The sequence below is a fragment of the Rhinopithecus roxellana genome, chromosome 10 (assembly GCF_007565055.1).
Source record: "Rhinopithecus roxellana isolate Shanxi Qingling chromosome 10, ASM756505v1, whole genome shotgun sequence".
NCBI classification, from domain to species: domain Eukaryota; kingdom Metazoa; phylum Chordata; class Mammalia; order Primates; family Cercopithecidae; genus Rhinopithecus; species Rhinopithecus roxellana.
This window is the reverse complement of record NC_044558.1, coordinates 132,718,404-132,739,230: the sequence shown is the minus strand read 5'-3', so window position 1 is coordinate 132,739,230 and position 20,827 is coordinate 132,718,404.

The window sequence follows — 20,827 nt, the reverse complement described above, 5'->3', positions numbered from 1 at the left end:
GGAAAACTCCTCACCTATGCCCTGTTCTCTTTCTTTCCACTCTTCTCCACGGCCTTGCCCTCCATCAGTCATCCTTCTACGAAGTGTCAGTCACTCTTGATTCTCCTTGATTTCTCCTTGACCTATTAATGGAAACATGCTGGGTGTTTCCCATACTCATTTTAACGTCCCCTCTGCTTTTCTACCTTCATTACCAAATAGTTACTTTAAATCTAGGTCTTCCACTCTACAAAAATGGTTCTCCTAAGGCTCCCCAGTGGCCTCCCTAAACACAAATTCATTGGACTTCTCTCTATTCTTACCCTCTCTGATCTCGGCAGCATTTGACACTGCTGACACCTACTCCCTGTTGAATTCTCTTCTTTGAAGTCTTAGACTCCCCTCTCTGAACTTTTAACCTCACTATACCTCACAGATTTTCCTTCACTTCTACTCATTAAATGAAATACTACTAAGAGTCTTTCTTGACCCTCTTTTTATCTTATTCTCTTTGGTGATCTTTTTGGAAAGCTTATTTATTCAACTTTTTCAACTTTCTGCAAATGACTCCAAAATACGTGTTTCCAAGCCTGACTTCTCTCCTAATTCAGCATCTGACTTTCCAGTTGCCTGCTAAACACTGCCGTATCTCCAAAACAATTAAAATTTTAAATTTCAAAGCCAAATGAAGCATCTCATCTTTGAAACATTCTCATCTAAACTAACACATTTTCAGCCTCCAAGAGCATTTGGGAGCACATTCAACCTCTCCCTTTCTCTCACACCCTACATGAATTTAATCAGTGAAAGAAAGATGGGACTTTGAAACCAGACTGACTTGGGTTGAATCCCTGTTGTACCCCTTTCTAGAACTGTGACCTCAGGTTAATTGCTTGATCTCCCTGAGTTTCTTCATCTGAATTAATCAGGTACCCATATTGACTCAGCCCAGGTATTGCACCAGTTAAATGAGACAATGTTCACAAAGCACCTTGTATGTGCCTGACATATCACATCCAGGCAAATAATTTTTATACATTTTTAGTTTTGCTTACAAATAGTCTCTTTTATTGTAACATTTTCTCTTTCGATATTACTGACATTGTCACCACCTTTGTTTTGCATCTCATTACCACTTGCCTAGATGATTGCAACTTTTCTAAAAATATTTTCTTTCTTATCTCCCAGCCTCCTGTCCATCCTTGTTACTACTGCTAGAACTCCTTCTAGAGCACTGCTATCAGCCACATGGCTTACAGAATAGATGACAAGCTCCCCACCTTGGTATTTAAGTTTCTCCACAACTGTTTCTTTTCACCTTTGAAAATCACTACTACATATGCAGCCCCCTGAGCCCAGTGCTTTGGCCAGACTGGACCCTTAATTTGACATTCTTTACTTTCTTAGCTCCTTACTTTTGGTCACTGATGCTCTTTGCCAACTGGTGGTGTCTGGTTAGGCCATGTGGCCACGGGGCCAATTGCCTGCATTTATTAAAATGATACCAAGAGGAAACCACAGGAAATAGTCTTTATTTGACATAAAAACTATGTGCCAGAAACATTTATAAGTGCTTTGGAGATATTAACTCATTTAATCCTTATAACAACCTTATGAGTTAGGCACTATTAGGATCATAATTCAGAAGATTAAGAAACTGAAGCATACACAAAAAGTTATGCCAGGTGCCCAAGATCATTAAAAATAGCACAGCCAGGCTTCAAATACAGGTAGTCCAGATAGTCAAGAGTCTGTGCTTAACTCATCACTATGCTGTCTCTCCTAAAGGTTTGTCCGGGGCAGCACCAATGTAAGTAGTTTTAACTAAGGTTGCCAGTCTATGTGAAGCTAGACACCAATGGTTAGGACCAAACAGGTCAAGAATGAGATGCATTGATGTGTGAGGAAATTCAAGGTTGACAGTTGCAAGATGAGCAGATGGGAATTACCTGAGCCAAGTTCAGGAGCTCATGACCACTTTAAACACAGTACCCATGACCTCTGTGACAGCCCAGTTGGGAAAGCTAAGGGATCTGACACAAGCAAGTCTTTCTTGTTAACAGTCATCTGTCTTACCCTGTCCCCATGAGGTGTGAGCTTCCCCAGAGGAGGAATTATGCATTCCTAGCCTTTGTGGCCTCCTAGTATCTGACATAGCACTCATATTTAGTCAACACACATCAGGAGCCTATGTGTGTTAGGAACGGTGTGGGGGTTGGGACATTTCATGGTTTCTTCCCCTAGACTTGCTACGGTACTTTTTCTCTGATTTGATCTGTAAATTGTATTTGTACAAGACATGTGATTGCCAAGAGCTTTCTCCACAGTCTTTGCAGAAGCAATATAAATCACCTTAAAACCACAGGGCTTTCTGGAAATGAATTAGGGTTGAGACTTAAAGAACCGACTCTGGAGAATTTTAATTAGAACTGCAAATTCATCACATAGATTCTTTGCCATTTGGTGAATCAAACGTATCCCAATAAAATTGCTGTGCTTGGCTCAATTACAAGTGCTGTGCCTTCTCCTCTGTATTCCTTCTGGTATCCTGCATAGTGTCTAAATATAGTAGGTTTGCTATACATGCTAGATGAATGCATGTTTGATGATAAGAAATGCTAGTGAAACTTTCACATCTGAGCACTTCTCGTTTTTGTCTCTGAAGTTTAAAGTTGTTTTCCTCAGGGGGAAAGTTGGCTGGTACAATGGAGAAGTGTCTGGGCTGTTGATCACAAGTCTCTAACTCTAGAATTTAGCAAACAACAAAAAAAGTTTGAGATAAATATCTCTATTTTAAAAGCTTACACAAAGTAAAGTTCATTCTGTACACTATTAACCACCAACCTAGACATTCAATGTTTTCTTCCACTTGGGATTAAAAAAAAGAGGTTTTCACTGCATTTTCTCCTAAATCATATAATTATAGGGGTTTTGAAATTACTGGATCTAGTCTTTGCCCTTCAGGCAGAAAGTATGTTTAGAAATTTCCCTGAGTAAAAATCATTATAGTTGTGTCTTGAATTTTGTGTGTAGCATTAGTTTGTATACACATAGAGGGCATAGGTACTGGCTTGCTTTATTTGCAGTGTCATGAAGAAGTCAGATGTAGCTAAACTTTTTCTTTTGTGTAGTCCTTGAAGTGGCATAAAAAAGGAATTGATGTGGTTTCATCAGTTCTAAAGCAGGATCTGTCCCCAACACTGACCCATTGAGCAAACAAGAAATAAGTCAACTTGGTTGCTTCTCGTCCATTTATAACCTGAACACTTTTTTAATGGTTAGGGACAACTTTTGATGAAGTAAAGACAAATTTCAGTATCAGCAGAGACTAGATTAACACATGCTTTATAGTAATTAAAATAAATTAATGGCAATGATATAATAAAACTCCACTGTTCTTTAAAAAAAAAAAAAATTCCCTGAGCAGATTAGTTTGTCTTGTTTTTTAGATACGTTTAGAGATTGCACAACTACCACCAATAGCCAGTTTAGTGTTTAATAGCCCAAGTCTTTCTTTCTTTCTTTCTTTCTTTCTTTCTTTCTTTCTTTCTTTCTTTCTTTCTTTCTTTCTTTCTTTCTTTCTTTCTTTCTTTCTTTCTTTCTTTTTCTTTCTTTTGAGACGGAATTTTGCTCTTGTTGCCCAGGCTGGAGTGCCATGGCGTGATCTCAGCTCACTGCAACCTCTGCCTCCTGGGTTCATGTGATTCTCCTACCTCAGGCTCCCGAGTAGCTGGGATTACAGGTGCACACCACCACGCCCAGCTAATTTTTTTGTATTCTTAGTAGAAACAGGTTTCACCATGTTAGCCAGGCTGATCTCGAACTCCTGACCTCAGGTGATCTGCCCATCTCTGCCTCCCTGGGATCACAGGCATGAGCCACCGCGCCTAGCCTCAAGTCTTATTTCAAATCGAAACTTTCCAACATTTCTTTCTCGTCTCTTCAGTGGAGCTGGAGAACAACTGGGGAACTTTGTGTAATTACTTTATGAAGTCATTTCTCTTTCTCAAGAAAAAACATTTAAAAATTTAGAAAATGTAGTTAGTGAACTATAAACCCCTACATTGCAGGGCCTTCCTGTACATAAAAATGCTTATATTAATATAAAGACAAATAACATGGATATATGTTGTAACTAAACAAATATTTGAGATTGAGTCTTGGTTCTAACTCTTACTAGCTATGTGGTTTTAAAGGAATATAATATCATCTTTATGAAACCCTGTTTCTTTATGTAATATATCTTTATGAAATTCTGTTTCCTTATCTAAATTAATGTGCAAAATGGAATCACAATAACCTAACAGAGAGGTTTTCTTATACCATGAAACCATGTTGCTTTGGGGATGGGAGCATGCCAGCTTAGCAATAATCCAATACTACTCAATTATCACAGCAGAATAGGCAATTAGACTTGTATGCCTACTTTCTTCATGAAGCTGTAAATTCTTCAGGATAGGGATTCTGCCTTATTCATCTTCATAGCCTCTGTTACCTGTGCAATGTACAATGTAGGTATTTAGCAAATATGTATGGGATTTTAAGATTGTCTGATTGAAATATTTATAATACTTTAAATATTAGCTGGGCTGTGCAAAGTGTCTCATGCCTATAATCTCAGCACTTTAGGAGGCTGAGGCAGGAGGATCACTTGAGCCCAGGAGTTTGAGGTCAGTCTTGGCAACATAATGAGACACTGTCTCTACAAAAAACTGAAGAATAAAAAATTATCTGAGTGTGGTAGCATGTGCCTGTAGTCCTAATAACTCAGGAGGCTGAGGTGGGATGATTGCTGGAGCCTGGGAAGTTGAAGCTGCAGTAAGCTGTAATCATAACACTGCACTCCAGCCTGGGCCAAATAAATAAATAAATGTATGTTAGCTGGTTAGCTGAAGGGAGACTTGATATACCAAAATAACTCCTTCTCATCTTCAAGTGTATAGAAAGACATTTTCCTTCTTGTACTTCATATATATCAGCATGAAGATTTTAAATTTAGCAACAAACTAAACCCAAATTGAGTAATATAACATGTTCTAAATCCTGGAAATGCTTCCTTGCCCTGAAACTGTATGTTCATTCTAAAAGGAGAAAAAAAAAATAGATCATACAGAGTAACAAGATTAAATATTAGACAAAGAAGCAAGTAAGATATTTGAAAACTGACATGACTGAAGGAAGCAATGCACATTTAAATGGCAAATATTTTACTCCAGGGACTTGGCTAAAGCATTTGAAAATCTAGGGGCCAATTATGTGAACTCTGGAGACTGTCGGGAGGATAGTTACGACTATGTGGGTGCTGGAAAAGAATATGTCTTTTCTTTGCACAGGCTTCCAGAACTAGTTCTCATGAATGCCTAAAATATTTGTTGTGGCGTTTTATAAAGTCACATCAGGAGCTTTTTTTCCCCCTTGCTTTTAGAGAAACTATTGTCCTCTTGAGCTTCTTTTCAAACATAGTGTATATTTTTGGATATTTGTAGCAACTTCATAAATTCTTTTAACTTTTTTAGTTTAGCCATGTGATATAAAACTTTTCCATTTAAAATGCAAGTTTACCAAAAGAGAAGGTGTTAATAAGAAAATTTCAGTTTTTCCTCTTCCTTCTGGTTGACCTTGTCAAACAAAAGAACTACTTGAGTTTACCTTCCAAGGCCTTAATTAGGGAATGAATAGACTTTCCTTTCTAGACACCCACACACACACACACACACATATACACACACACATACACATACATGCGCACACACACACATACACGCACACACACACATATACACACACACATACACGCACACGCACACGCACACACACACACATACACACACACACATACACATACATGCGCACACACACACATACACGCACACACACACATATACACACACATACACGCACACGCACACACACACACACACATATACACATACACACTCACAATACATACACACACTCACACCCCCTCACACTCTTTAAACACACAGATATTTAGAAAAAGAATTTTTTTTTTTTCCGAGATGGAGTCTCGCTCTGTTGCCCAGGCTGGAGCACAGTAGCGCGATCTCGGCTCACTGCAAGCTCTGCCTCCCGGGTTCGTGCTATTCTCCTGCCTCAGTCTCCCAAGTAGCTGGGACTACAGGCGCCCGCCGCCACACCTGGCTAATTTTTTTGTATTTTTAGTAGAGATGGGGTTTTACCATGTTAGCCAGGATGGTCTCGATCTCCTGACCTCATGATCTGCCCGCCTCGGCCTCCCAAAGTGCTGGGATTACAGGCATGAGCCACTACGCTCAGCCAGAAAAAGAAAATTTTTTGAGACAGCTTCTCTCTTGCTCTGTTGCCCTGGCTGTGATCTCAGCTACCTGCAGCCTCAACCTCCTGGGCTCAGGCAATCCTCCCATCTCCACCTCTTGAGTAGCTGGGACCACAGGAGCATGCCACCATACCCAGCGAATTTTTGTATTATATGTAGAAACAGGGGCCTTACTATGTTGCACAGGCTGGTCTCGAACTCCTGGCCTCAGGCCAGGTTCCTCCTGCCTTGGCCACCCAAAGTGCTGGGATTACAGGCATGAGCCACTACACCCAGCCATAAAAGAATATTTTCCAAAAGGGCTTTTTCTTCTAAAACTCCCTGGGATTGGGTATCTTGCACCTTTGTTCCAGATGGGCTGATGATTAAAGAACCTGAGGCGATACCAGAACCCACCAACTTGACAATGCTTTTAGGGTGAGCACAATCTATTCATGACACTTGGGCTACACAAGGCCATTCAGACTCAGCTGCAGGAATTTCTGTCCAATTGTAGAGATTCTTTGTTATTCATCACGAATGCCACCTTATCACTCCTCACTGTATAGCAATCTAGGCAGGAAAGCCTCTTGCCATCTCCGGTGCAGAGAATACTGACACAAAGTATGTGAACTACAGATTCAGATGGCAGTTACTTTGCAGAGGAAAATACATTCTGAGAGATGCTTTTCACAGCAACGGGCATCCTGTGATTGGAGCCTGTCCTCCAGAAACTTCAAACTCTTTTGAAAGTTCTAGATGCCATTTGTACACTTAGCGCAAACCAGGGAGATACAGCCAGAGTTAAATCTGTGAGTGGAAATTAACTTGGAATCTACTTGGAATCTACTTGGAATCACTTTTTGTTTGTTTGTTTGCTTGTTTGTTTCAATAGGTTTTGGGGGAACAGGTGGTATTTGGTTACATGAATAAGTTCTTTAGTGGTGATTTCGGAGATTTTGATACACCCATCACGCAAACAGTATACACCGTACCCAAGGTGGTCTTTTATCCCTAACTCCCTTTCCACCCTTTCCCCTGAGTCCCAAAGCCCATTGTATCATTCTTTTTTGTTTTGTTTATTTGTTTGTTTTTTATTGAGACAAGGTCTTGCTCTGTCGCCCAGGCTGGGGTGCAATGGTGCAATCTCCGCTCACTGAAACTTCTGTATCATTCTCTTTTTTTCTGAGACAGAGTCTCTCTCTGTCACTCAGGCATGATCTCTGCTCACTGCAACCTCCGCCTCTGGGTTCAAGCAATTCTCTTGCCTCAGTCTCCCGAGTAGCTGGGATTACAGGCCTGCTCAACCATGCCAAGTAATTTTTGTATTTTTAATAGAGACAGGGTTTTGCCATGTTGGCCAGCCTGGTCTCGAACTCCTGACCTCAAGTGATCCTCCCACCTCAGCCTCCCAAAGTGCTGAGATTACAGGCCTGAGCCACTGTGCCCAGCCAAAAACTTGTATCAATCTTATGCTTTTGTGTCTTCATAGCTTAGCTCCCCCTTAAGAGTGAGAACATATGATGTTTGGCTTTCCATTCCTGAGTTAATTCACTCAGAATAATGGTCACCAATTCCATCCAGGTTGCTGCAAATGCCATTATTTTCTTCTTTTTTATGACTGAGTAATATTTCATGGTGTATAGATATACAGCACATTTTGTTTATCCACTTGTTCATTGATGGGCATTTGGGCTGGTTCCATATTTTTGCAATTGTAAATTGTGCTGCTGTAGACATGCATGTGCAAGTATCTTTTTCATATAATGACCTCTTTTCCCCTGGGTAGGTATCCAGTAGTGGGATTGCTGGATCAAATAGTAGTTCTACTTTTAGTTCTTTATGGAATCTCCACACTGTTTTCCATAGTGGTTGTACTAGTTTACATTCCCACCAACAGTATAAAAGTGTTCCCTTTTCACCACATCCACGCCAACATCTACTGTTTTTTATTTTTTGATTATGGCTATTCTTTAAGGAGGAAGGTGGTATCGCACTGTGGTATTGATTTGCATTTCCCTGATAATTAGTGTTGAGCATTTTTTCATATGTTTGTTGGCCATCTGTATATCTTCTTTTGAGAATTGTGTATTCATGTCCTTAGCCCACTTTTTGATGGGTTATTTGTTTTGTTCTTGCTGATTTGAGTTCCTTGTAGATTCTGGATATTAGTCCTTTGTCAGATATGTAGATCGAGGAGATTTTCTCCCACTCTGTGGGTAGTCTGTTCACTCTGCTGATTATTTCTTTTGCTGTGCAGAAGCTTTTTAGTTTAATTAGGTCCCATCTATTTATCTTTGTGTTTGTTGCATTTGCTTTTCAGTTCTTACTCATTAAGTCTTTGCCTAAGCCAGTATCTAGAAGGGATTTTTCTGATGCTATCTTCTAGAAATTTTATGGTTTCAGGTCTTAGATTTAAGTTTTTGATCCATCTTGAGTTGATTTTTGTATAGGATGAGATACGAGGATTCAGTTTCATTCTTCTATATGTGACTTGCCAATTATCCCATCACCATTTGCTGAAGAGGATGTCCTTTTCCCACTTTACGTTTTTGCTTGCTTTGTCAAAGATCAGTTTACTGTAAATATTTGGCCTTATTTCTGGGTTCTCTATACTATTCCATTGGTCTATATGCCTGTTTTACACCAGTAGCATCCAGTTTTGGTAACTATGGCCTTATAGTATAGTTTGAAGTTGGGTAGTGTGATGCCTCCAGATTTGTTCTTTTTGCTTAGTCTTGCTTTGGCTATATGGGCTCTTTTTTGATTCCACATGAATTTTAGGATTTTTTTTCTAGTTCTGTGAAGAATGATGGTGATATTTTGATGGGAATTGCATCAAATTTGTAGATTGCTTTTGGCGGTATGGTCATTTTCACCATATTGATTCTCCCCATCCGTGAGCATGGGATGTGTTTCCATTTGTTTGTGTCATCTATGATTTCTTTCAGTGGTGTTTTGTACTTTTCCTTATAGAGGTCTTTCACCTCCTTGGTTAAGTATATTCCTAAGTTTTGTTTTGTTTTGCAGCTATTGTAAAAGGGGTTTAGTTTCTTACTTGATTCTCAGCTTGGTCACTCTTCTAACAGAGCTATAGCAGAGCTGCTGATTTGCATACATTAATTTTGTATCCTGAAACTTTGCTGAATTCATTTACCAGTTCCAGGAGTTTTTTGGATGAGTCTTCAGGGTTTTCTAGGTATATGATCATGTCATCAGCAGACAACAACAGTTTGATTTTCTCATTACCAATTTGGATGCCCTTTTTTTCTTTCACTTGTCTAATTATTCCAGCTAGGACTTTCAGTGCTATGTTGGATAGAAGTGGTAAAAGTGGGCATCCTTGTTGTATTAGTCAGGGTTCTCTAGAGGGACAGAACAAACAGGATAAATGTTCATACGAAGGGGAGTTTATTAAGGAGTACAGACTCATACGATCACAAGGTGAAGTCCCACAATAGGCTGTCTGCAAGCTGAGGAGCACAAAAGCCAATCTGAGTCCCAAAACCTCAGAAAGAGGGAAGCCAACAGAGCAGCCTTCAGTCTGTGGTCAAAGGCCCGAGAGCCCCCTGGCAAATCACGGGGTAAGTCCAAGAGTCCAAAAGCTGGACTCAGCTGGATCAGATTTCTGCTGATATAAATTAGAAAACTCAAGCAGTTCTTTGGGAGTGTAGCGTATCTCCTTGTGGGTCACACTCTAAACCTTACCTCTAGGGATCTGTTGGAACTTGAGTCTAGTTATAGGTCTAGAAGCAAATAGGGGTGTTGGGAGTGGGTCCTGAGGAGAATAAGTATTTTTTTTTGCCTGGCAGCTTCACTGTTGCTTCAGGCAGTGCAGGGTTATCTCCTCAAAGGTAGAAAGGCTGATGGCAGTGAGGATGTTGCCACTACTGGGTATCAGGAAGCTGTTCCTTCTGGCAAAAAAAGTTCATCAGAGTTTATGAGCTGTGTCTCTGGCTTCATCAGGGTCCTCCCACATGACCCCATTCCAAGTTGCAGGGTCCCATTCATTTCTAATCAATGCCCTCACCTTAACAGTAGACACCTGACAAGACTGAGCATGCACCTTCCATTGCAGGTCAGCCACTCTCGTGATAAGAGCTTGTGTCTGATTTTCTGCAATTTCAGACCCTTGTCTAGAGGAGATAAGACACTCACTATGGGAAATCTCAGAAGACTTGAGGCTCTGTATGTGCTTCTGGAGTCAGGAGTTAGAATTTCTGAGCTGATCCTTTTCTTTCATCACTTTTCCAGCAAGCTTATGAGCAACCAACCGTCTTCATTATATTCCTTGGTTCTCCACATATGGTCAAAGGTATTATGTATAGAGTCACTAAATTCCTTACCGCTCATGAGCAGTGAATCAGGAGTATCAAATGCATTTATTTTGCATAACTCTCTAAAGAGTGCATGCCAAGGACTATCAGTGTTCTTCATACTATTAGAAGTAGAGTGCTTAGCATTTTTGGGTTTAATCAGATTAAACAGCCAACTCCAGAAACCTCCAAACCAACTAAAGAAATCTGTTCTTAAAATTCTGTTCCTCTAGAGCCACTCCTGGTACCAAAATCTGCATTAGTCTGGGTTCTCTAGAACAGAACTAATAGGATAAATGTATATATGAAAGGGAGTTTATTAAGGTGAATTGACTCACACAATTACAAGGTAAAATCCCACCATAGGCCATCTGCAAGCCAAGGAGCAAGAAAGCTAGTCTGAGTTCCAAAACTTCAAAAGTAGGGAAGCTGACCATGCGGCCTTCAGTCTGTTGTCAAAGGCCCAAGAGCCCCCTGGCAAATCACTGTTGTAAGTCCAAAAGTCCAAAAGCATAAGAACTTGGAATCTGATCTTCAAGGGCAGGAAGCATCCAGCATAGGAGAAAGATGAAGACTGAAAGACACAGCAAGTCTAGTCCTTCCAACTTTTTCTGCCTGCTTTATTCTAGCTTGCTGGCAACTGATTAAATGGTGCCCAGACAGATTGAGGGTGGGTCTGTCTCTCTTAGTCCACTGACTCAAATGTTAATCTCCTCTGGAAACACCCTCACAGACACACCCAGGAACAATACTTTGCGTTCTTCAATCCGGTCAAGTTGACACTCAATATTAACCATCACACTTGTCTTGTTCCAGTTCTCAGGGGGAATGCTTTCAACTTTTCCAAGTTCAGTATAATGTTGGCTATGGGTTTGTCATATATGGCCTATATTACGTTAAGGTATGTCTCTTCTATGCTGATTTTGCTGAGGGTCTTAATCATAAAGGGATGCTGGATTTTGTCAGATGCTTTTCCTGCATCTATGGAAATGATCATGTGATTTTTGTTTTTAATTCTGTTTATATGGTGTATCACAATTATTGATTTGAGGATGTTAAACCATCCCTGCATTCCTGATATGAAACCCATTGATCACAGGGGATTATCTTTTGATATGCTGTTGGACTCAGTAAGCTACTATTTTGTGGAGGACTTTTGCATCTATGTTCATCAAGGATATTGGCTTTTGTTGTTGTTGTTGTTGTTATATTCTTTCCTGGTTTTGGTATTAAGGTGATGCTGGCTTTATAGAATGATTTAGGAACGATTTCCTCCTTATTTTTTGGAATAGTGTCAGTAGGATTGGTACCAAATCTTCTTTGAATGTTTGATAGACTTCAGCTGTGAATCCATCTGATCCTGGATGTTTTTTGGTTGTAACTTTTACATTACCATTTCAATGTCACTGCTTGTTATTGGTCTGTCCAGAGTTTCTATTTCTTCATGGTTCAGTCTAGGAGAGTTGTATATTTTTTTATATTTCCAGGAATTTACCCATCTTCTCTATGTTTTCTAGTTTATGCACATAAAGGTGTTTTTAATAGCCTTGAATAATCTTTTGTATTTCTGTGGTATCTTGTTGTAATATCTCCTGTTTCATTTCTAATTGAGCTTATTTGAATCTTCTCTCTTCTTGGTTAATCTTGCTAATGGTCTATCAATTTTGTCTTTTCACAAAACCAACTTTTTGTTTTATCTTTTGTGTTTTGTTTGTTTCAATTTCATTTAGTTCTCTGATCTTGCCTATTTATTTTCTTCTGGATTTGGGTTTGGTTTGCTCTTGTTTCTCTAGTTCCTTGAGGTGTGTCCTTAGATAGTCTATTTGTGCTCTTTCTGACTTTTTGATGTAGGCATTTAATGCTATGAACTTTCCTCTTAGCACTGCTTTTGTCATATTCCAGGGCTTATGATAGGTTGTGCCATTATTATCATTCAGTTCAAATAATTTCCATCTTGATTTCATTATTGACCCAATGATCATCCAGGAGCAGGTTATTTAATTTCCATGTATTTGCATGGTTTTGAGGGTTCCTTTTCGAGTTGATTTCCAATTTTATTACACTGTAGTCAGAGAGAGTAACTGTATAACTTATAAGAGTACTTACATAATTTATATAATTTTGATTTTCTTAAATTTGTTAAGACTTGTTTTGTCACCTATCATATGATCTTCTTGGAGAATGTTCCATGTGCTGATGAATAATAGAATGTATATTCTGCAGTTGCTGGGTAGAATGTTCTGTAAATATCTGTTAAGTCCATTTGTTCTAGTGTATAGTTTAAGTCCATTGTTTCTTTGTTGATTTTCTGTCTTGATGACCTATCTAGTGTTGTCAGTGGAGTGTTGACGTCTCCCACTATTATCGTGTTGCCATCTATCTCATTTCTTAGGTCTAGTAGTAATTGTTTTATAAATTTGGGAGCTCCAGTCTTAGGTGCATATATATTTAGGATTGTGATATTTTCCTGTCGGACTAGTCCTTTTATCATTATATAATGTCCCTCTGTGTTTGATTAACTGTTGTTGCTTTAAAGTTTTTTTTGTCTGATATAGGAATAACTACTCCTCCTCGCTTTTGGTGTCCATTTGCATGGAATATCTTTTCCCACCCCTTTACCTTAAGTTTATGAGTCCTTATGTGTCAGGTGAGTCTCTTGAAGACAGCAGATGCTTGGTTGGTGAGTTCTTATGCATTTGCCACTATGTATCTTTTAAATGGAGCATTTAGGCCATTTACATTCAACATTAGTATTGAAATGTGAGGTACTATTTTCTTCATTGTGTTATTTGTTGCCTGAATATCTTGTTTTTGTTCATTGTGTTATTGTTTTATAGATCCTGTGAGAATTACACTTTAAGGAGATTCTATTTTGGTGTATTTTGAGGATTTGCTTCAAGATTTATAACTCCTTTTAGTAGTTCTTGTTGTACTGGCTTGGTAGTGCCTAATTCTCTCAGCATTCATTTGTCTGAAAAAGACTGTATTTTTCCTTCATTTATGAGGCTTAGTTTCACTGGATACAAACTTCTTGGCTGATAGTTATTTTGTTTAAGGAGGCTAAAGATAGGACCCCAATCCCTTCTAGCTTTAAGGTTTCTGCTGAGAAATCTGCTGTTAACTTGATAGGTTTTCCTTTGTAGGTTACCTGACGCTTTTGCTTCACAGCTCTTAAGATCCTTTCCTTCATCTTGACTTTAGATAAACTGATGACTATGTCCCTAGGTGACAATCTTTTTGTGATGAATTTCCCAGCTGTTCTTTGATCTTCTTGTATTTGAATGTCTAAATCCCTATCAAGGCCAGGAAAGATTTCCTCAATTATTCCCACAAATATGTTTTCCAAACTTTTAGATTTCTCTTCTTCCTCAGGAACACCAATTATTCTTGGATTTGGTCATTTAACATAATCCCAAACTTCTTGGAGGCTTTTTTAAGATTTTTTTTCTTTGTCTTTGTTGGATTTGGTTAACTTGAAAGCCTTGCTTCAAGCTCTGAAGTTGAAGTTCTTTCTTCTGCTTGTTCATTTCTATTGCTGAGACTTTCCAGTGCATTTTACATTTCCTTAAGTGTGTCCTTGATTTCCAGCTGTGATTGTTTTTTATTTATACTGTCTATTTCACTAGAGATTTTTCCATTCATATCCTGGTGGGTTTTTTTTGTTTGTTTTTGTGTTTTTTTTCTTTAAATTGGACTTCACCTTTCTCTGGTGCCTCCTTGATTGGCTTAATGATTGACCTTCTGAATTCTTTTTCTGGCAATCAGAGATTTCTTCTTGGTTTGGATCGATTGCTGGTCAGCCACTGTGATCTTTTGGGGATATTAAAGAACCTTGTTTTGTCATATTACCAGAATAGTTTTTCTGGTTCCTTCTCATTTGGGTAGACTATGTCAGAGGGAAGATCTGGGACTCAAGGACTGCTGTTTCAATTCTTTTGTCCCATGGCTTGCTTCCTTGATGTGGGACTCTCCTCCTTCCCCTAGGGATGGGCTTCCTGAGAGCCAAACTGCAGTGATCATTATTTCTTTTCTGGATCTAGCCACTCAGTGGAGCTACCAGGCTCTGGGCTGATAATGAGGACTCTCTGCCAAGAGTCCTGTGATGTGATTCATCTTCAGGTCTCCCAGTCGTAGATATCAGCACCTAATCTGGTGGAGGTAGCCAGGGAGTGATATGGACTCTGTGAGGGGCCTCAGCTGTGTTTTTGTTAAGTGCACTGGTTTTGTGTTAGTTGGCCTCCAGCAAGGAGGTGACACTTTCAAGAGACCATCAGCTTGCAATAGTATAGGGAGGATCAGGTGGTAGGTGGGACCATAGAGGTCCCAAGAGGTTATGTCCTTTGTCTTTGGCTACCCAGGGTAGGTAGAGAAAGACCACCAGGTGGGAGCAGGGTTAGGCACGTCTGAGCTAAGACTCGGTGGGGCTTGCTATGGCTGCAGTGGGGGATCGGGATGCGGTTCTCAGGCGAATGGAGTAATGTTCCCAGGGGAATTATGGCTGCCTCTGCTTCCTCACACAAGTCACCAGGGAAGTGGGGGAACCCCGGCAGTCACAGGCCTCACCCAGCTCCCACACAGCCAGCAAGTTGAAGGCCAGTCTCACTCTCACCGTGCCCCACAACAGCACTGAGTTATATATTCAGGCAGCTGGTGAGCTGGGCTGAGAACTTGACCCAGGCTGCAAGCCTCCTGGCTGAGAAAGCACATGGACTCACAGTTCCTTGGCTGTCCCGCAGAGTCTGCAGTGGCAATCCACCTCCTTCAAAGGGTTTGTGAATTCTCTCGGCTTTCCTGGTATGTGTCTGTGGCAGTTCTTGGAGCAACAGTTTATGATGTGGGTCTCTACATGCTCTGCTCACCTGAGTGGGACCTGCAAGCTAGTCTGGCCTCCTGTCTGCCATTTTCCCCCATCTCTCTACCCTTCACTTTTGAAAGGATGTCACGTTCAATTTAATGCCAATCCTAGCAGGAGAAACTAAACAAAATAAATCTGTCGAAATATTGTTGTAGCTATTTTCTGATTAACTCTGGGAATGATCCTCTCAGTATGGATTGGATTGACCCGAAATTACATGAAAAATTAAAATAATTAAACATGGTCATAGTTTAAGAAAATAACTTCCAGTTTCTGTATCACTTATGTGAATATTGGGTTACTGCACTTGTTGAGAAATGGTTATCAGGTTAAATCTGATGAGGGCAGAGCCACCATTCTTTGGGTTTGGAAGTAGTGATTCCCCTAAAGGGCAGACAGGTCTTTCTTGGTATATTCATGAGAAGAGGCAATTCCTAAAGCAGGAAAACTGTAGTGACCTCCAGGTAGATAAGAGAAAAAAGCCCCACCTCCTTTCTTGCTAAACTGTGAAGAATGTAGGTGTCCAGGAAAGTGAGCCCTACAGCCTGGGGTTAACAATAGCCTTTTCTAGGTGGATGCAAGGAGGTAGCCAGTAAGCACAGACCAGCATTCAAAATGCCATACAAGATGAAAGTCTCTAAAGTACTTTGTTTGCTAGATTTTCTAGATTTGTTTTACTCTTTTGTTAGGTTTCTTTGTAATTGTCTAGCCTTGCAGTAAAATCTGGTTGGACTATTCCATGTTTGTCAGCCCTATTAAAGATTATAAAGAGAAAGTATGAGTGAGAGTGTTGGAGATGGTATCAGAAAGCTCTAACAGCAGAGCGGTGTTTATCCAAGTCAGGTTTTCAGAGGCTGAAGTCTTAGCTGTTTCTCTCCCTTCCTTTCCCTTCCCTTCCCTTCCCTTCCCTTCCCTTCCCTTCCCTTCCCTTCCCTTCCCTTCCCTTCCCTCCCCTCCCCTCCCCTCCCCTCCCCTCCCCTCCCCTCCCCTTCCCTTCCCTTTCCTTTTTCCTTTCCTTTCCTTTCCTTTCCTTTCCTTTCCTTTCCTTTCCTTTCCTTTCCTTTCCTTTCCTTTCCTTTCCTTTCTTTTTTGAGACAGGGTTCACCATGTTGCCCAGACTACTATTGAACTCCTGGACTCAAGCCCACCTTCCTCAGCCCCCCGAAGTGCTGGGATTCCAGGAATGAGCCACCATGCCTAGCCAGTCCTGGCTGTTATTGTGACTGGAGTCTCATGCAAGACCCTGAGCCAGACCATCCAGCTAGATCACTTCAGATTTCTGACCCTTAGAAACTGTGAGGTAACAAATGTTTGTTGTTTTAAGCTGCTAAATGATGGAATCTTTGTTGCACAATGATAGATAATGAAGGCATAACAGTAGAGAGCTAAGAAGTCCAGGAAGAATGTGAACCAGAAAAGGGAGACTTGGATCTTACCAATAATCCAGCTCCTTGCCACCACATCTTTCCTTGGGGACTTTTGGTTGGACTCTAGTTGGGGGATGAGATGGTGGATTCACTTTTGTCCTCATCAGCCTGAGGGAAGAAAATGCCCACTCTAGACCACAGAAACACAACTGGAAAGAGCCAAGTGGAGTCAGGGTCTAGGCTGAGAGAAGATCTAGGAAATCTGTTCAAGAGTAGAAGGAAGTACCTACCAACACGAAGCGGGAATGGGTTAGTGGAAAAACTTGCTTTCCATAAATCCTCCACTTCAAAAGGGAAAGAAAAATAAATGACCATTCAGGACAAGAAGGGCCTCAACTTGTTTTTTTTTTTTTTTGTTTTTTTTTGTTTTTTTTTTTTTTGAGGCAGAGTCTCACTCTGTCGCCAGGGCTGGAGTGCAGTGGCGGGATCTCAGCTCACTGCAAGCTCCGCCTCCCGGGTTTACGCCATTCTCCTGCCTCAGCCTCCCGAGTAGCTGGGACTACAGGCGTCCGCCACTTCGCCCGGCTAGTTTTTGTATTTTTAGTAGAGACGGGGTTTCACCGTGTTAGCCAGGATGGTCTCGATCTCCTGACCTCGTGATCCGCCCGTCTCGGCCTCCCAAAGTGCTGGGATTACAGGCTTGAGCCACCGCGCCCGGCGGAGGGCCTCAACTTGTTAAACAGTCAGAGACCTTTTGGGGAAGCCTGAGAGCCAGGCATCCATGGCGAGCCTCACCAAACAATCTTTCTGCTTTCTGGGAAAAAGAAGTGTTGAACAGCTTCTCATATGAACAGCCTCGTCATGTCAGGGAGGGATTTAAAAGCCCGATTGGAAGGGATCATTCTCTTTTTTTGATTAATAACTTTCAAATTTCCATATGGGTGAGATGGACAGAACAGTGAATTGAAATACTTGTCTTGCTCGAGGATCCCTACCCAGCTAGATAGACGACTCCATGGAAATATTGAAAGCAAAATTTAAATTTATGGCCGACCGAGCACAGTGGCCCAGGCCTGTACTTGCAGCACTTTGGGAAGCCACAGCAGGAGGATTGCTTGACACCAGGAGTTTGAAACCATCCTGGGCAACATAGCAAGACCCTATCTGTGCTGGAAAAAAAAGAAAAGAAAAGAAAAATTACCTGGGCATGGTGGTGTGGCACCTGCAGTCCCACCTACTTGGGAGGCTGAGATGGGAGAATCACTTGAGTCCAGGAGATTGAGGCTACAGTGAGCTGTGATTGCATCACTGCACTCCAGCCTGGGTGACAGAACAAGACCCTGTCTCAAAAAAAAAAAAAAGAAAAAATTAACATTAGAATTACAAAAATCAACCCAAGCAGAAGCACGTGGGATGAAATGCTTGGAAAACTAACACAACTCTGATCAAGTAGGAGCTGGCTGAGGGTAGGTTGGCTACTGATTGGATTCTGAGACATCCAACAGGTCCCTGTGAAATAGAGGTGGTGGTAATGGCAGTAAGTCTGTGTCTGAGATCGCAATTAAAAGATAATAGTTTAGGAAAGTCTCCCACGCTGCTAAGAGAGGAGCAGACTCCTTCCGAAGCCTTCCCTCCTGAGGAGGGTGACAAAGTGAGAGGAGCTGAACTGGAGAGAAGAGGGTCAGGGGAAGGCATTGAAGACTGAGCTACAGGGCTCTGCCTGCTCCATTCCCAGCTGGAAACTACCTCAGCAGACCAGCAGGGCATTGGGGAAACTGAGGAATGAGTACTAAATAGTAATCTGTGGCTATTCTGAGAGGAAAAAATGAATAACACAAAAGAGTTGTAACAAGTTTCCTTTCAGCATCAAAATGTGAATTCTAGATTTATTTTTATTAGAGAGAGTGGCATTGCATTACAGGGTTCCTTGTCTATTTTTCACGTTTGTCAGTCACTTACTTAGGCTTTAAGCAAAGTAATTAATTAATTATATTGTAAAACAATACAAATTACACACTGTTAAATGGGAAATAAAAAGTACGTTACAAATAGTGTATGCAATACAATTCTACTTTTGTTTTTAAAATGTATGTATATTACATTAAAAGATGCTCAATATCATTAGTAATCAAGGAAATGCTAACTAAAACTATAAATGAGATACCACTATATACCTATTACATTTTTTAATTTTTTTATGTGAAAATACCAAGTGCTGGCAATAACCTAGAACTAGAACTCTCATTCATAGTTGGTGGGAATGGAATTGAAAACAGTTTGGCAGTTTTAATTAATAAAGTTTTTTTTAACTTTAAAACATTAAGAATTTTAAAAATACTTTATAAAGTATGAAGTTTTACTTTATAAAGTTAAACACACATACAATATGATCTAGTAGACTCACTCCTGGGTATTTACTGAAGAACAATAACAACACTGGTCATATATGTTTATAGTAACTTTTTTCATAATCGACAAAACCTAAATGTTCTTCAACTGGTGAATGAGTGAATTGTAGCACATACAATAGAATATTACTCAGCAATAAAAAGGAACTAACTACCAATATATGCAATAAAATGGAGAAAACTCAATGCATAACATTAAGAAGGTTAAACACTGTATCATCCTGTTTATTAGATATTCTGGAAGAGGCAAAACTATACGGGCAGAAAATAGATCAGTGGTTTCCAAGGGCTAGGGTGAAGGATAGGTTGGCCTTAAGGGGGAACAAGAGAACTTTTGTTGATGCCGAAAATATACCATATCTTAATGATTTGGTGTATATATTAGTAGTGGTCTATAATTCAGTTTTAGCTTTTTTCTTTTCTTCTTATTATAATGTTTACATATTTTATTTTATATATACCATGGAGTAAAAGAAAAAATAAATTATCTTTATTCAGTTCTATAACTTGTTTTGACAAAGGCATATGGTTGTGTAACCACTACCTTATCTAGTTTTTTAAAGGCCATTCTCCACTAAATAGAACAAGAGACCTACAAAAAAAAAAAAAAAAAAAAATTGATTCCAATGATTCCAATGATTGAGCAGAGAGATATAAGATGAATCTGGAATATCTCACTGCACCAGAAAGCTAGGATTCACTCAAAGAATGGAGGGACTACATTAAAAGGACACAGGAGACAGCTGGAAAGAGTTCCCCACTGGCCAAATGCGGGACAATTTAAACGTCAAAATACATAAATAATTATAGCAATGCATTATAACCTACTGAGCAAAGTAAAAATCTGTGAGCTCATACTGACATACATGCATACACGCAGGAAAGCTCTTCCTTACAGTAGAAAGTTGACTAATAAATATAAAGAAGCAAGAGTTTTTAAATGTTTAATGGATGCTAAACCAAGAACACAAACTTTGATTTGGAACAGGATATTTGCATGGTTTCACAGTGGAGAAACCTGGAGAGCATCACCCTATCCAAGTGATCATAGTCAATATTACCAATACTATGTGCTACTTGCTATGATTGCTACAAAACAAAGGCCAAACTGTGACTTCCATGGTTTTCCTGGCAAAATGCATAACCGAAATCTAAACATGAGGAAACATCAGACAAACACAAGTTGAGGGACAGTCTCCAAAGTAATGAGGGACAGTCTCCAAAGCCATTACTTTGTCTCTTCAAAAATAACGAGGTAAAAACAAACACAAACAAACAAACAAACAAAGCAGAAAAGCTGAGGAGCTATTCCAAACTTAAGAAGACCAAAGAGACATTACAACTAAGCACAATGCCTACCATTGGATTCCTAGATTAGGAAAAATAATAGCAATGATGTATATTAGAGAACAGTTGATCCAATTTGAATACAGACTATGGATTTGGCAATAGTGTGACAGCTATGTTAAATATCCTGATTCTGATTACAGGAAATGCACAGTGAAGTATTTAGAAAGAAAGGGACATGAGGTCTCCAACTCATCACTATGTTTCAGAAAAAAAAACATGCATGAGTTGATACAGTGGTAAAGCCAATAGGGCAATAT